The sequence below is a fragment of the Rutidosis leptorrhynchoides genome, chromosome 4 (assembly GCF_046630445.1).
Source record: "Rutidosis leptorrhynchoides isolate AG116_Rl617_1_P2 chromosome 4, CSIRO_AGI_Rlap_v1, whole genome shotgun sequence".
NCBI classification, from domain to species: Eukaryota; Viridiplantae; Streptophyta; class Magnoliopsida; order Asterales; family Asteraceae; genus Rutidosis; species Rutidosis leptorrhynchoides.
The window spans coordinates 565,988,646-566,007,889 of NC_092336.1; positions in this window are offsets into that span (position 1 = coordinate 565,988,646).

Genomic DNA, 19,244 nt, shown 5'->3' on the forward strand with positions numbered 1-19,244 from the left:
GATTCACTAATGCATCCTAACAAACTCGATAAGACACACTAATGCAAATTTTCTGGTTCTCTAAGACCAACACTCGGATACCAACTGAAATGTCTCGTTCATATTGATTATAAACATTCCATATTAATTGATTTTGTCGCGAGGTTTTGACCTCTATATGAGACGTTTTTCAAAGCCTGCATTCATTTTTAAAACAACCATAACCTTTATTTTATCGATAAAGGTTTAAAAAGCATTACGTAGATTATCAAATAATGATAATCTAAAATATACCATTTACACACAACCATTACATAATGGTTTACAATAAGAATATATTACATCAAAAATAAGTTTCTTGAATGCAGTTTTTACATAATATCATACAAGCATGGACTCCAAATCTTGTCCTTATTTTAGTATGCAACAGCGAAAGCTCTTAATAATCACCTGAGAATAAACATGCTTAAAACGTCAACAAAAATGTTGGTGAGTTATAGGTTTAACCTATATATTATCAAATCATAATAATAGACCACAAGATTTTATATTTCAATAAACATCCCATACATAGAGATAAAATTCATTCATATGGTGAACACCTGGTAACCGACATTAACAAGATGCATATAAGAATATCCCCTATCATTCCAGGAAATCCTTCGGACATGATAAAAACGAATTCGAAGTACTAAAGCATCCGGTACTTTGAATGGGGTTCGTTAGGCCCAATAGATCTATCTTTAGGATTCGCGTCAATTAGTAGATCGGTTTACTAATTCTTAGGCTACCAAGCAAAAGGGGCATATTTGGCTTCGATCATTCACCCATATAATGTAGTTTCAATTACTTGTGTCTATTTCGTAAAACATTTATAAAACTGCATGTATTCTCATCCCAAAATATTAGATTTTAAAAGTGGGACTATAACTCACTTTCACAGATTTTTACTTCGTCGGGAAGTAAGACTTGGCCACTGGTCGATTCACGAACCTATAACAAATATGTACATATATATCAAAGTATGTTCAAAATATATTTACAACACTTTTAATACATTTTGATGTTTTAAGTTTATTAAGTCAGCTGTCCTCGTTAGTAACCTACAACTAGTTGTCCACAGTTAGATGTACAGAAATAAATCGATATATATTATCTTGAATCAATCCACGACCCAGTGTATACACATCTCAGGCTAGATCACAACTCAAAGTATATATATTTTTGGAATCAACCTCAACCCTGTATAACTAACTCCAACATTACTGCATATAGAGTGTCTATGGTTGTTTCAAATAATATATATACATGGGTCGATATGATATGTCAAAACATCTGCATACGTGTCTATGGTATCCCAAGATTACATAATATATTAGAATACATGTATAATACAATATAAGTTAGCTAAGATATGATTTGTATAGAAATGTTAATATTTCCCGTACCTACAAAAATCAAAAAATATCCAATCTTGTTTTACCCATAACTTCTTCATTTTAAATCCGTTTTGAATGAATAAAATTGCTATGGTTTCATATTGAACTCTATTTTATGAATCTATACAGAAAAAGTATAGGTTTATAGTCAAAAATATAAGTTACAAGTCATTTTTATAAGAGGTAGTCATTTCAGTCGAAAGAACGACGTCTTGATGACCATTTTGAAAAACATACTTCCACTTTGAGTTTAAACATGATTTTTCGATATAGTTTCATGTTCATAAGAAAAATCATTTTCCCATAAGAACAACCTTTAAATCAAAGTTTATCATAGTTTTTAATTATCAAACCCAAAACAGCCCGCGGTGTTACTACGACGCCGTATGTCCAGTTTTACGGTGTTTTTCGTGTTTCCAGGTTTTAAATCATTAAGTTAGCATATCATATAGATATAGAACATGTGTTTAGTTTACTTTAAAAGTCAAGTTATAAGGATTAACTTTTGTTTGCGAACAAGTTTAGAATTAACTAAACTATGTTCTAGTGATTTCAAGTTTAAACCTTCGAATAAGATAGCTTTATATGTATGAATTGAATGATGTTATGAACATCATTACTACCTCAAGTTTTGTGGATAAACCTACTGGAAAAGTGACAAATGGATCTAGCTTCAAAGGATCTTGGATGGCTTGAAAGTTCTTGAAGTAGAATCATGACACGAAAACAAGTTCAAGTAAGATTTCCACTCGAAATAAGATTGTTATAGTTATAGAAATTGAATCAAAGTTTGAATATGAGTATTACCTTGTATTAGAAAGATATCTTACTGTAAATAAGAAAGATTTCTTGAGGTTGGATGATCACTCTACAAGATTGGAAGTAAGCTAGCAAACTTGGAAGTATTCTTGATTTTATGAAACTAGAACTTGTAGAATTTATGAAGAACACTTAGAACTTGAAGATAGAACTTAAGAGAGATCAATTAGATGAATAAAATTGAAGAATGAAAGTGTTTGTAGGTGTTTTTGGTCGTTGGTGTATGGATTAGATATAAAGGATATGTAATTTTGTTTTCATGTAAATAAGTCATGAATGATTACTCATATTTTTGTAATTTTATGAGATATTTCATGCTAGTTTCCAAATGATGGTTCCCACATGTGTTAGGTGACTCACATGGGCTGCTAAGACCTGATTATTGGAGTGTATATACCAATAGTACATACATCTAAAAGCTGTGTATTATACGAGTACGAATACGGGTGCATACGAGTAGAATTGTTGATGAAACTGAACGAGGATGTAATTGTAAGCATTTTTGTTAATTAAAAGCATTTTGATAAGTGTCTTGAAGTCTTTCAAAAGTGTATGAATACATATTAAAACACTACATGTATATACATTTTAACTGAGTCGTTAAGTCATCGTTAATCGTTACATGTAAGTGTTGTTTTGAAACCTTTAGGTTAACGATCTTGTCAAATGTTGTTAACCCAATGTTTATAATATCAAATGAGATTTTAAATTATTATATTATCATGATATTATGATGTATGAATATCTCTTAATATGATATATATACATTAAATGTCGTTACAACGATAATCGTTACATATATGTCTCGTTTCAAAATCATTAAGTTAGTAGTCTTGTTTTTACATATGTAGTTCATTGTTAATATACTTAATGATATATTTACTTATCATAATATCGTGTTAACTATATATATATCCATATATATGTCATCATATAGTTTTTACAAGTTTTAACGTTCGTGAATCACCGGTCAACTTGGGTGGTCAATTGTCTATATGAAACCTATTTCAATTAATCAAGTCTTAACAAGTTTGATTGCTTAACATGTTAGAAACACTTAATCATGTAAATAACAATTTCATTTAATATATATATATAAACATGGAAAAGTTCGGGTCACTACAACTTAGGTGTAGATAAAGAGCATGGGGGTCCGATGGTAGAGATTGAGGAACAAGCTTAGAGCATAGGCTTGCAGGTTTATTAAGGTGCAAAGGTACTAAAACGGAGGCACAATATGCCAATACCATATCAGGGCACCCATCCCCAGGTAGAGAGGGGTTCGGATGAGGAGATGGAGGAAGCAGATGACATTAGGGATGTCATTAGGGATAGTTATACTGATGTCTTCCAGCATGTAGATGAGGTGGAAATGAATAACCAGGCTAGGCATCATTAGTATGAGCAGTGGAGAGCCGCGGATGAGTATGAGCACTCCAGGCGACGCCAACACGATAGCTGGCAAGTTCATCAGCACCAAATCATGAGCCTGCTATCATATCAGGTACCACATAACTACATCCCGACTCGGCCTGCTTTTTATCCACCACATCAGCCCGACATGCGACCACCCTTTGACCTGTACGACTCCAATCAAGCCTACCAGGACACCTATCACCAACCATGGAACCCGAGCAATGATATAAACTGGAACCCCTATCCAAATCAATAGTGTTCCATTGGTGATTTCTTATCTTTTATTATTTTTATCTATTTATGTTAAACATTTAACATTTTGATACTTTTATGTAATGTTTAACATTTTTATTATTTTGTACTAATATTTCATTTTTGTAATTTAAAAGTGGGATATTAAGTCCCATTTCAAAATACCATGCATATTTATATTTTTATTGTATGTATTTTATTTCATGTACACAACAGGGTAAAACAGCGAACTTTCAAAGACTGACATTAAGTTCAACAAAAGTAACTAATTTTGACGACAAGATACAAAATAAATGTGATATAACAACTGCAGGAATGAACAAATGAAGTGCACCATTTATCATTCAAACAAACAACAATATGTTTGGAAACTTTGGTAAAATTTAATCATTTTTCTACCCTAATCACCCTCAATAATTTAAATTGTTACTGATTTCTTGCAAATGAGGGCATTGCAAGATCTTAAGTGTGGGAAGGGATTAAATTCTTTCAGTTTTAAAATTTTTTGACTTATACACTTGGTTTAATAGCCATCATTAAATTTTACTAGTAAAGTAGTAGTTGTATTAGAATCTAGTGCTCTCTGATAATAAAGAACAGCACTAGTCTTATATACTGACTACCCACTTCTAGTAAAAAATTTAAATTTTTTTTCAACTAAATGAACTCTAAATTATGTTTATACATATTTATGAACAATAAAACTAGGTGTTAACACCGAAATTATTGTTACCTCGGAAAGGACATAAATTGAGAAACAACCTAAAACGCTTGAATTCATTTAAAATGGAATAGAAGAGAATAAAAAGACAAAGAAAGAAAAAGAAAAGCCAAGTGTGGGAAATATTTACCAAGTTATTTGGAACACATATCACATATTTTTGTACAAATAATTGAAGATACTTTTGTTTTGGACGATATTAATAAGTTTTACCCAGCTTATTGTAATATAAATGGAATTTAAAAAGGAAGTAAAGTCTTTCAAGAAAAAGACACGCGCTTCTTGATTTAGGTCAGGAAGTTGTCGTCCAGACCAGTTGTAGAGTCTACGAAAAACCTTGAAAAGTTTTCTCGAAAATCAGCTGAAAATCCACGGACCTCAGCATCAAACAGGGTCGTCAAATGGTCAGACTTATCCTAATCATGAGAGGATCTATCTCGTTGATAATGCTAAAAACGAACATATATTTCATAGCATTATTCCCCAAGAAAGACAAGATTTTAGTTGGTATTGTTCGATTTACAAGCAATATTCGTTTAAATATTAAAAAGTGAAGACAAAAGGCAGATTCGACAAATTGAAGACAAAAAGGTCCAAAGAGCTAAAAAGTACAAGATACAACTAAAAAGGTTCAAAATATTGATGAGGAACGTCTCAAAATGACAAGAGTACAAGTTACAAGACGCAAAGTACACGATATAAAATAATACGCGAAGACGTCCAAAAATCCGGAACCGGGACCTGAGCCTAGAAGAAACGCCCGACGCAACGGACCAAAAATATCTAGTCTACTATGCACAAGAATATAATATAATATATATATAATTATATATAATTATATATTATATATATTATTATTATTATATTACGTCGGCAAGAAGAAAACAAAGCAATTTGGCTGGATCCAGGGTGGCCATGCGACTCGCATGGCCAGAAGCACAAATCCATGCGAGTCGCATGGAGTGAAAATGTTGGTCAGGTCCTATATAAAGCCAGTTTTCTGCCGAGTTTTACACACATAATTTTAATCTCTCTCAATATATACGATATATATATATATAATATTTTAATTTTAATTTTAATTTTAATTCTAATAATAAGGGTATGTTAGCGAATGTTGTAAGGGTGTAAGTCGAAATTCTGTCCGTGTAACGCTACGCTATTTTTAATCATTATAAGTTATGTTCAACCTTTTTATATTAATGTCTCGTAGCTAAGTTATTATTATGCTTATTTAAAACGAAGTAATCATGATGTTGGGCTAATTACTAAAATTGGGTAATTGGGCTTTGTACCATAATTGGGGTTTGGACAAAAGAACGACACTTGTGGAAATTAGACTATGGGCTATTAATGGGCTTTATATTTGTTTAACTAAATGAAAGTTTGTTAATGTTAATATAAAGATTTACAATTGGGCGTCCCTATAAATTACCATATACACTCGATCGGACACGATGGGCGGGGTATTTATATGTACGAATAATCGTTCATTTAACCGGACACGGGAATGGATTAATAGCCACTAGAATAATTAAAACAGGGGTGAAATTACATTCAAGGGTAATTGGTGTAATTGTTAACAAAGTAGTAAAACCTTGGTTTACACGCAGTCGATAACCTGGTGTATTCATTAAACAAAGTATTAAAACCTTGTTACAATTCGAATCCCCAATTAGTTGGAATATTTAACTTCGGGTATAATAATAATTTGATGAGGACACTCGCACTTTATATTTATGACTGATGGACTGTTATGGACAAAAACCAGACGGACATATTGAATAATCCAGGACAAAGGACAATTAACCCATGGGCATAAAACTAAAATCAACACGTCAAACATCATGATTACGGAAGTTTAAATAAGCATAATTCTTTTATTTCATATTTAATTTCCTTTATTTTATATTTAATTGCACTTCTAATTATCGCACTTTTATTTATTGTTATTTAATCGCACTTTTAATTATCGTACTTTTTAATTATCGCAATTTTATTATTCGCAATTTCATTATCATTATTTACTTTACGCTTTAATTTAAGTCTTGTATTTATTTTATATTTTACATTAGGTTTTAACTGCGACTAAAGTCTTAAAATCGACAAACCGGTCATTAAACGGTAAAAACCCCCCTTTATAATAATAATATTACTTATATATATATTTGTATTTTTATAAAAGTAAACTAATATAGCGTTGAGCTTTGTTTAAAGATTTCCCTGTGGAACGAACCGGACTTACTAAAAACTACACTACTGTACGATTAGGTACACTGCCTATAAGTGTTGTAGCAAGGTTTAAGTATATCCATTCTATAAATAAATAAATATCTTGTGTAAAATTGTATCGTATTTAATAGTTTTTCCTAGTAAAATATAAGCTATTTTATATGCACCTCGCTTAACATCAAGTAATTTTTGGCGCCGCTGCCGGGGAACATTCGCCAAAGCGAAACGCCATATTTTTAATTTTTAAGTTATAATTAGTTTTGGTAAAATTTATATTTTTAAAAATTAAAAAATATATAAAAAAAAGAGCTTTTAAAATCGAAAAAAAAAAAAAAAACATATTTTAAAGTGTATTTTAAGTTTTTCTTTATTATTTACAAAATATTAAAGTATTTGTATTTTATTTTAGTATTTTATTAAGTTTTTATTTAAATTATATATTTATATCTTATATTATATATAAAACAGAAATTAAAAATAAATATTAAATAATTACGTGACCTGTCATTTGAACCAGTCCAATTGAACCAGTTCAGGGTGTCCATGCGACTCGCATGACCCACCCCCTTAAACCATGCGACTCGCATGAGGGGTCTGACAGGGCCACAACCAAACCCTAATCACGCATTTATTACGGATAATATATTATTATTATTATTAAACCCTAATCTTTTTATTATTATTATAATTAAGTTTTTACTTTATTTTATTTATATTACTTTTAAACTAGTTTTATATATTATAAACTTAATACTTTTATTATAAAATATAAAAATAATATTTTTATAAAAATTATATTTTTACAACTTTTTGTATATTTTTATATTTTGTCCCTTTTTAATCGTTGTAGCGTAATATTTGTATTTTTTTTAGCTCATATTTAATTTTAAACTTAATTTTTGCTATAGTTATTTTTACTCCTAGATTTTTAGGCTTTGCCGTAGAATTCCTTAAGTGCTTTTTCTTTAGACTAAGATTTAGGTGCTTTAGAATTTTGCGACGCCTTTTTAAGTTTTAGTTTCTTTTTAAGTTATTTCCATTTGGGATTTAGTTTTTCCTTGTAAGCTTTAATATTTTTAGACCTTTTACTATGTACCAATTATCATTCCAATTAGTAATTTCAATTTGCGATTATAATTTTAAGTTAGTTGTAGTAATAAGGTTAGGTTAGTCAAGTATTTTTAAGTTTTTATAAGTTTCTTTTATTTTTCCGTCACTTTTTATTTTTCAACCATTTTTTTCTTTTTCGACCTTTTTCGACGAACTCTTTTTCTCTCTTATTTCTCGCCATTCTAGTTTTTAGGACTTAGAATTTTTTCTACTTCTTATCTAAATTTCTTAAAATTACGAAAATTTATTTTAAGTGGTTAAATTAATAGACATCAAAATTTTCTGGTTCGTAGTAATAGTTGGATTTGTACGTGGACCGGGTTATTGGAGCCAAACAGTCCTCAATTATATTGAGACCAAACGAATCCTGCCCCTCTGCTGCATCTTTTGGCTATTCGAAACGTGGGCAAAATCAGAAAAGTCTATTGATTGGATAACTTATTATAATTTTTCTTTCCTTTTAAAAACTAATAGGATATTCAGTGAATGCACCGAGCAAGACGTTCATCACCTTTTGTACGTTCACCACCTGTAACTCGATCAAGACATCGTTTAACAAATATAACCGCCGTTGATTTTTCTTTAGAATCGTCATCCAGTCGACCAAGTACTTCAGTTCAAATTTCCGATAATCCATTTTTTGAACCCAACCTCACAATTGAGAATCCAGAAAATATTCAGGGACGGTTCGTAGATCCTGAACCATTAAACTTTCCTCCGGAACCACCAATCATTCAAACAGAGATTGTTGAGGAACGAACCATTAAATCAGAATCATCTAGTGATACCGATTCAACAAATTCAATTATGGAGAATCTGGAACCTTTAAGTATGGAAGACCGAATGAGAGCTAAACGCACTGGCCAAGGTCACGCAATTACTCATCCAGACATTAATGCGCCAGATTATGAAATCAAAGGACAAATTCTACACATGGTGACTAATCAATGCCAATTTAGTGGTGCGCCGAAGGAAGATCCAAATGAACATCTACGTACCTTTAATAGGATCTGCACACTATTTAAAATACGAGAAGTGGAGGATGAACAGATATATCTCATGTTATTTCCCTGGACTTTAAAGGGAGAAGCCAAAGATTGGTTGGAATCGTTACCTGAAGGGGCGATTGATACATGGGACGTTTTAATTGACAAATTTCTTAAACAATTCTTTCCTGCATCTAAAGCCGTAAGACTTCAAGCAGAAATTGTTACGTTCACACAGAAGCCAAATGAAACTCTATATGAGGCGTGGACAAGATATGGAAAGTTGTTAAGAGGATGTCCGCAACATGGTCTAGACACCTGTCAAATAGTACAAATATTCTACCGAGGATGCGACATCACTACAAGAAAAGACATAGATATAGCAGCTGGTGGTTCTATTATGAAGAAAACCGAAACTGATGCTTACAAAATTATTGATAATACTGCTTCCCACTCACATGAGTGGCACCAAGAAAAAGACATCATTAGATCATCTAAAGCAGCTAGAGCCGATTCTAGCCATGACTTAGATTCCATTTCCGCAAAGATAGATGCTTTCGAGAGACGAATGGAAAAGATGACTAAGGATATTCATGCTATACGAATTAGTTGTGAGCAGTGTGGAGGACCACATTTGACAAAAGATTGTCTCAGTATTGAATTAACAATGGAACAAAGAGAGAATATTTCATACATAAACCAAAGGCCTGGAAATAATTATCAGAATAATTATCAACCGCCAAGACCGATTTACAATCAAAACCAGAATTATAACCGAAATATTCCATACAACAACCAACAAGGTCCTAGCAATCAACAAGTATCCAATAATACTTATAATCAGCAAAGACCTAATTTTCAAAACAAACCACCACAACAAACCGATGATAAAAAGCCGAATTTAGAAGATATGATGACAAAGCTAGTTGAAACTCAAACGCAGTTTTTCACATCTCAAAAACAAACCAATGAACAAAATGCTCAAGCATTTAGAAATCAACAAGCTTCTATTCAAAATCTGGAACAAGAAGTAAGTAACCTAGCAAGGTTAATAGGTGAAAGAAAACCGGGAAGTTTACCAAGCGATACAAACGCTAACCCCCGGAATGAAACAGCTAAAGCTATTACCACAAGAAGTGGTACAACACTTAAACCACCTGAAATACCTGTAACTTCTGATGAAACTATTCCTACTCCACAAGAACCACAACCTGATCAGGATAAGGAAAAAGAACCGGTAGTTGAAAAGGTTAATGAAGATAACACAGTTAAGGATAAACCTTATGTTAAACCATACCAACCACCACTTCCTTATCCGAGTAAAATGAAGAAAGAAAAACTTGAAGCCGAGCAATCCAAATTCTTGGATATGTTTAAACAGATAAATGTAAATCTTCCTTTCATTGATGTGATTTCAGGAATGCCAAGATATGCTAAATTCTTGAAAGATCTAATCTCAAATAGAAAGAAAATGGAAGAACTCTCGGCTGTTACTATGAATGCAAATTGTTCAGCAGTGCTGTTGAATAAGATACCAGAAAAACTATCTGATCCAGGAAGTTTCACAATTCCATGTTTTCTGGGTAGTCTTAGTTCAATAGAAGCATTGGCAGACTTAGGTGCTAGTATAAATCTAATGCCGTATTCACTATACGCTAAACTAGACCTTGGAGAATTGAAACCAACCAGAATAAGCATACAACTAGCCGATAGATCAATAAAATATCCTAGAGGGATAATGGAGAACATGCTAGTTAAAGTTGGTACTTTAGTATTTCCAGTTGATTTTGTTGTTTTGGACATGGAAGAAGATTCTCAAGTTCCTCTCATATTAGGAAGACCATTCTTAAACACGGCTAAAGCAATGATAGACGTGTTCGGTAAGAAACTGACCCTAAGTATAGAGGATGAGAGTGTTACCTTTTCAGTGGATAGAGCCATGCAACAACCACAATCTGCAGATGATACATGTTATTATATTCAAACTATAGATGCACATGCAGAATTATTAGAAGAATTTCCAGAATTACAAGGAACAGGAGAATGTTCTTTAGGAGAAGGTAATGAACCAATTGATGAAGCTGAAATGTTAGCTACACTTATAGCTAATGGATATGAACCAACAACAGAAGAAATTCAAATGCTAAAAGAAGAAGACAGATATCGATATAAATCATCGATAGAAGAACCTCCGAAATTAGAGTTAAAGCCACTTCCAAACCATTTGGAATACGCTTATTTACATGGTGAATCTGAATTACCTGTAATAATATCGTCTTCTCTTACTGAAAATGAGAAATCACAACTCATTTCTATGTTGAAAGCTCATAAACCAGCCATTGCATGGAAGATTCATGATATTAAAGGAATAAGTCCTTCGTATTGCACACATAAAATCCTTATGGAAGAAGATCATAAAACGTATGTGCAACGCCAACGAAGACTAAATCCTAATATGCAAGATGTAGTTAAGAAAGAGATTATTAAACTGCTAGATGCAGGTTTAATTTATCCAATTTCTGATAGTCCATGGGTAAGCCCAGTTCAATGCGTGCCGAAGAAGGGTGGCATGACTGTCATTACAAATGAGAAAAATGAGCTTATTCCTACTAGGACTGTAACAGGATGGCGTGTATGTATTGATTATAGAAAATTAAATGACGCCACCAGAAAAGATCACTTTCCCTTACCTTTCATAGATCAAATGTTGGAAAGATTAGCCGGAAATAGTTACTATTGTTTTCTAGATGGATTTTCCGGATATTTTCAAATTCCAATAGCACCCGAAGATCAAGAGAAAACCACATTCACGTGCCCTTATGGTACTTTTGCTTACAAAAGAATGCCATTTGGACTTTGTAACGCCCCTGCAACCTTTCAAAGGTGTATGATGGCGATTTTTCATGACATGATAGAAGAATGCATGGAAGTATTCATGGATGACTTTTCAGTCTTCGGTGATACATTTAAATCATGTCTAGTAAATCTGGAACGAATGCTAATTAGATGCGAAAAATCAAATCTAGTACTTAATTGGGAGAAATGCCATTTCATGGTGAAAGAAGGCATCGTTCTTGGACATAAAATTTCAAAAGAAGGAATTGAAGTGGATAGAGCTAAAATAGATGTAATTGCTAAACTTCCACATCCCACCAATGTTAGAGGAGTTAGGAGTTTTCTAGGGCATGCCGGTTTTTACCGACGTTTCATAAAAGATTTTTCTAAAATTGCCACTCCTATGAATAAACTCCTAGAAAAGGATGCACCATTCATCTTTTCAGATGAGTGTATCAAATCTTTTAATATTCTTAAAGAAAAACTCACTAATGCACCGATCATGATAACACCAAATTGGAATCTACCATTTGAACTAATGTGCGATGCAAGTGATTTTGCAATGGGAGCCGTTTTAGGACAAAGGATTGAAAAATGATTTCAACCTATATATTATGCTAGTAAGACATTACAAGGAGCACAAACGAACTATACAACTACTGAAAAAGAACTCCTTGCTATTGTCTTTGCTTTTGACAAATTTCGATCATATCTCGTTCTAGCAAAAACGGTGGTCTATACCGACCATTCTGCTCTTAGATACCTATTTTCAAAACAAGATGCTAAACCAAGATTAATCCGTTGGATCTTACTCTTACAAGAGTTTGATATTGAAATCCGAGATAAAAGAGGAGCAGAAAATCTCGCCGCTGATCATCTTTCTCGTCTTGAAAATCCCGAATTAGAAGTTCTAAATGAATCAACCATACAAGACAACTTTCCTGATGAATATCTATTGAAGATAGATTATAAAGAAATTCCATGGTTTGCAGACTATGCAAACTACTTAGTTTGTGGATTCCTTGAAAAAGGATTATCGTACCAAAGACGAAAGAAATTCTTCAGTGATATAAAACACTATTTCTGGGAAGATCCACATTTGTTTAAAAGTTGTCCCGATGGAATAATACGCCGATGTGCATTTGGAGATGAAGCTAGTAAAATTTTAAACCATTGTCACACAGGACCAACAGGAGGGCATTATGGGCCTCAACTAACAGCAAGAAAAGTTTATGAAGCTGAATTCTATTGGCCTACAATTTACAAAGACGCACACCTTCTTTGCAAATCCTGTGATGCATGTCAAAGGGCCGGAAGAATAAGTCAACGTGATGAAATGCCACAAAATGTCATCCAAGTATGTGAAGTATTTGACATTTGGGGTATTGACTTTATGGGTCCATTTCCAAAATCTCATAATAATCTATATATACTCGTAGCCATTGATTATGTATCTAAATGGGCGGAAGCACAAGCTCTCCCAACTAACGATGCACGAGTTGTAGTCAACTTTTTAAAACGTCTTTTTGCAAGGTTTGGAACACCGAAAGCTTTAATAAGTGATCGGGGTACTCATTTCTGTAATAATCAACTTGAGAAAGTTCTTAAAAGATATGGAGTAACTCATAAAATCTCCACCGCATATCATCCACAAACAAGTGGACAAGTTGAAAATACCAACCGAGCTTTAAAACGTATTCTAGAGAAAACCGTAGGATCAAATCCGAAGGAATGGTCCATTAAATTGGAGGATGCACTCTGGGCTTTTAGAACAGCCTACAAAACTCCAATTGGAACCACACCTTTTAGACTTGTTTATGGAAAAGCATGTCATCTTCCAGTAGAAATTGAACACAAAGCATTTTGGGCTTTGAAGACATGTAATCTTGATTTACATGAAGCCGGACGTCTACGATTAAGTCAACAAAACGAATTAGAAGAATTAAGACATGAAGCATACGAAAATTCGTTAATCTATAAAGAAAGAACGAAGAAATGGCATGATAAAAGAATCAGAAGTTCAAAAGAATTTAAAGAAGGAGACAGAGTTCTTCTTTTCAATTCACGATTCAAGCTATTTCCTGGAAAATTGAAATCAAGATGGTCTGGACCATTCATAGTCACAAGAGTTTTCCCATACGGAACGATAGAATTAATAAATTCAAATGGGATTGAATTTAAAGTTAATGGTCACAGAGTTAAACATTACATACATGGTCCGATGGAAGTCGACAACGAAGTTAATCACAATTTCGACACCACAGCTAACTAAGTGTGGGGAGAATCAAGTCTTTAAAGGATAATATGTATTTCTGTTAGAGTTAAATTGTCTGTTTTCGTGTAGTTCTCGAAAATGGAACACGTATGGTCTTTCCCTAGCAGACCCTAAAGAACTAGTCTTCTCCCCCCATTCTGAATTTTTATTTTTTTAGGTTTTTACAAAATGAAGACTGCCTGTGAACTAAACCATGGTCTAATGCTACACGCTTTGATCACTAAAAGAAATAATGACATACTACCGAGCGAAATAGTATCAGTAATCAGAGAAAGAATGGACGGAGTTAGAAAAGGATCCAGATGCGAAGATAATAAGTTACAATTTGGTAAAGGAAAATCAAAATCCGCAGCGAAAAGAAGAGCACGACACCTAGAAAGATGTCACAAATGCGGAAAATGGTCACATGGAGGTAAATGTTCAAATAATCAAACCTATTCAAATACCGAATTTGTTACTTTATGCAGAGACGGACCGTTCATATGTTTAGAATAAAAGACAATGAATGCTCGAGGTTACGCCTATGCAGCCATGGAAAACCAATTAAACCGACTATCTTATGAATATAATAGATCATATAACTAAAAAATCTATTTCACAGGTATGTCTGTACAGTTTTTATTTTTATTTTTATTTTTAACCTTTTGATAATAAACGCTAATTTGTTCGCTAAAAAGTATTAAATTGGTATTGAATAAAATTAGGTTTGGCGACCGAAATTATTGATATCGTTCAAAAATTTATTACATCACTGCGAAATTTAACGTTTATTCTTAAGGTATAAATATCTTTAAACAATCAACCCAAAATATTTCAAAAATTCGTCATGAGTTAAATTAGGTCTTGGAACCGAAATTACTTTACCGAAAAGAGGGGCGCATATTTTTGATAATATTTGATTGATTAAAGTGGGATAAAAAGACAAAAAGATTTTTAATTTTATTTTTACCATGTTTTTAAAATTAATATAAATCTTAAATTAATATTGTAAACTTTGTAAAAACAATATATTTAAAATTGTAAATATTTGAAAAATTAATATAAGTTTGGTGTGAATTTATAATATGAATTTTTAAATTAAGTTTGGTGTGAATTTTTAATTTTTAAAATATGAATTTTTAATTTTATGCATTTCAAATTTTAAGTTTGGTGTGATTTTTTTTTATTAATTTTGAATTTTATATTTAAGTTGTGTGAATTTAAAAACAAAAATTTACTCTATCTCATTAAGTTAAGAATATGATTTTTAAAATTCGTCGTAAGTTGAAGACTAGGTCTTTGAACCGAAATTGCTTTACCCGAGGGAGGGACGAGAACTTTTATTATCATTATTTTTAATCTTTTTGATTTAAAGTATGCCAAAAAAATTAAAAAAAACCCAAAAATCTAAGCTTTTAAAACAATTGCTTGAAATTGACAAATTTTAAAATTTTGTCGAGGGACGGACTAGGGCATCGTCCCGAAACGACCTCGTCTTAAAAAGAAACAAAATTTTTAAAAATTTTATTAAATTTTATGTTTTAAAAGTATAAGGTTTTTATAAAAAAAAAAAAAAAAAATATATATATATACCAGAAATTACACCCCATGCGACTCGCATGGGGGAAAGGCTTATACCATGCGAGTCGCATGGCAGCCAAAAACTGGACAGGATCAATTTATCCAGCGAATCTGCTCTGTCTCTCACAATACACACACAAACACATACGAAAACCTCCCAAACTCTCTCAATTTTTCACCAATTTTCACCAAATTTCTTGCAAAAATTTCACAATAATCATGCCTAGATTCAGTAGTCTCAACCCCTTCAGGAGAAAGGTAAAGATTTCACCCCTAATCTCTTTAAATTCGAATTTTTGTGTTCTTGAGCTAGAAAATTTATATTTTGATTTTGTTAAATTTAGGTGTAATTAGAGCTAAATTGTTGTTATATTATGCATGTATATCCTAGATAGAAGCTATTTAACATGAATTGAAGCTAAAAACTTCAAATTTTTAAGAATCTAGGGTTTGTGTTCTTGAGCAATTTGGGGCTTTTTGATATAAACAGGTTATGGCCGATTTTTGTCATGAATTGTTGCTAAATTAAGTAGTGTAACATGTTTAGGTAGTTAATTGATCCAAACTTTGAGCCTAAACATGTTTTTGAGAATTAAAGTGGACTTTTTAAGTCTAAAAATTCATGAACTTGGATAATTTGATATAAAGGCCATTTGAAACTTGTTTCATTGCTAGTAGTGATTATTTTGGCATGTTATTTAAGATAAATGCTTATGAACTTGATGTACATTTTTCGTATATGCTTATTTGACAAAGTGTAGACTTGACAAAAATATGAAAATGAGCACTAGTTTGATTTGAATGCCATGTAACAAGTGTTTAATTGCTATAATGATTATTGTTGACATGTTTAAGAGTTTAAATGTGATAAAACATTGTATACATTTTCGTATGTAAAAATGTAGAATTGTTATTGTTAAGAAAATGTGTATAAAATGTGTTATGAATTGAACATGTCATCATAATTGTTTCAAGTTATTATTTTGCTAACACTAATGCATATTTGGATGCACAATTTTTGTGTTTAATGTGTTTTACAGAGAGCCGATACTGGAGGTTCAGGAGCATCATCGTCCAGGCAACCAGAGCCCGAACCGGAAATGTTTCATGAACAAGAACAACATATGCAACAAGAAGAAGAAGAACAGGAGGAGCAACATATTCCATATCACGATCAAGATCAATTATTCATGAATCAGTTTCGTCAATTCGCTCCACATCAAAGGATTCTGAGCTTAGACATTAATGAAGATCAGTTACACCCAAATCTGAGATTTGATCGATGTTGGATAGAGTATCCAGATTATCAAAAGAACATGCACATTCTCTACTTTAAGGTTGTTGAAATGCCAAGGGCAATTGACTGGGTACCTTTGGAAACAGTTGACCTTGCCGAACCGATTCGGGAATTATTGGTGCAAAGGTATGGTAATTCTCAGTTTAACGATTGGATGCGCCTATTTTCCATTCGTAGAACCATATATAGGGAATGGTGTATAGAATTACTTAGTACTATTAAGTTAAACAGTGATGTTAGGAGGATAGATGATAGAAGCTTTATTAGATTTCTGTTAGGTGGACGCATGTACAGAATGTCCATGATAGATTTAGCTAGGGCCTTACAGATTTACACCCCTGCTGAACTTTTGAGCCCCGACTGTAATAGCCTGATTGCCCAAGGAGAAAGGGTAGATAGGGAATTTGATATTAACGCCATCTGGAGGCGTATGTCCCACTTTAATGAATTTCACGCCAGTGGAAATCATACATACTTAGATATAGACAGAGCTGAACTCCGGGTGATTCATAGATTCTTAGCAAACACAATTACACAAAGGGGAAGAAATAAGGAGAAATTGACCGTAAACGATTTGTTCTACCTCAAGTGTATTAGAGACCCGAGGAGTTTCGTTAACATTCCCTATTGTGTTGGTTATTATCTCGCTAATGTAGTTTCGGGGATGAAATCGGGGAGTATTATAGGTGGTGGTATTTTCATTACTCTCATTGGAGAGTATTTAGGTGTAGATAAGCACCAAGGGGGTCCAATGAACGAAATAGAGGACGGAGGTGAAACTATAAGTTCAAACCTTTATCACGGTGCAAGGGTATTATTGATGAGACGTGGTCGGGTATATCGATACGAGGGACCTCAGCGACAGGTAGAAAGAGGTTCGGATGATGAAATGGAAGAGGCGAACAACATTATAGGAGTTGTTCGGGAGACTGCTCTTGATTTAGGCGTTCGTATGGAGGATGAATACATGACGAACTATGATAGGCATATGCAGTACGAGGCATGGCAACGTCGGAATGACTACGAGCATTCCCGGCAACGAGAGCATGGCCGATGGGATTATCATCAGCGCCAAATTATAAGCCAGTTGCAGCCTGGCGAGATGTATTATCCGACCCGACCCGCATACTATCCCGCACATCAGCCAGAAATGAGACCACCCTATGATTCATATGATTATGACGCAGCATACCAGTTCACCTATAATCAGCCATGGAACCCGGACGCGAACATGAATTGGGATCCCTATCCTAATTATCCTCCTAACCCACCTCCTGATCAGTAGAGATAAGTTGGTAATTTTTATTTTTATTTTAAACACTTAACATTTTATTACGTTTATGTAATGTTTGATATTCTTATTATTATTGTGTACTAATATTTTTCTTATAGTTTGAAAGTGGGATGCCAAAGTTCCATTTCAAATTGCATGTATGATTATATTTGTATTGTATGTATTCTCTTTTATGCACAAAACAGGGTAAAACAACGCATTTTCATAGACTGGCATTAAGTTCAGCAAAAGCAACAAATTTTGACGACAAGATGAAAAATATATGTGAAATAGCAACAAGACGGAATGAATAAATGATGTGCACCATTTATCATTCAGCAAACAAACGCCAATATATTTGGAAACTTTGGTAAAAATTTAATCATTTTCACACAAATCACCCTCAATAATTTAAATTGTTACTGATTTCTTGCAAATGAGGGCATTGCAAGATCTTAAGTGTGGGAAGGGGTTAAATTCTTTCGGATTTTAAAATTTTTATATTAAACACTTGGTTACCATTAAAAATACTAGTAAAGCAGTAGTTGTATTAGAATCTAGTGCTCTCTGATAAAAAAGAACAGCCCTAGTCTTATATACTGACTACCCAATTCTAGTAAAATTTTTCAATTAAATGAATTCAAATCATGTTTATACATATTTATGAACGATAAAACTAGGTTTTAACACCGAAATTATTGTTACCTCGGAAAGGACATAAATTGAGAAACAAACTAAAATGTTAAAATTCATTTAAAATGGAATAGAGAACGATAAAAAGGAAAATAAAAGCCAAGTGTGGGAAAATTTACCAAGTTATTTTAAACATATGCCACATATATCTGTAACAAATAACTGAAAATACTTTTGCTTTGAACTAAACTAAACTGTTTTACCCGATGAAAGAAAAGAAGAGATGGATCTACACGATGAATCAATTCCATCATTAAAAGGAAGTAAAGTCTTCCGAAAAAGACACGCGCTTCTTGATTTAGGTCATGAAGTTGTCGTCCAGACCAGCTGTAGGTTGACGAAAAATCTAGAAAAGTC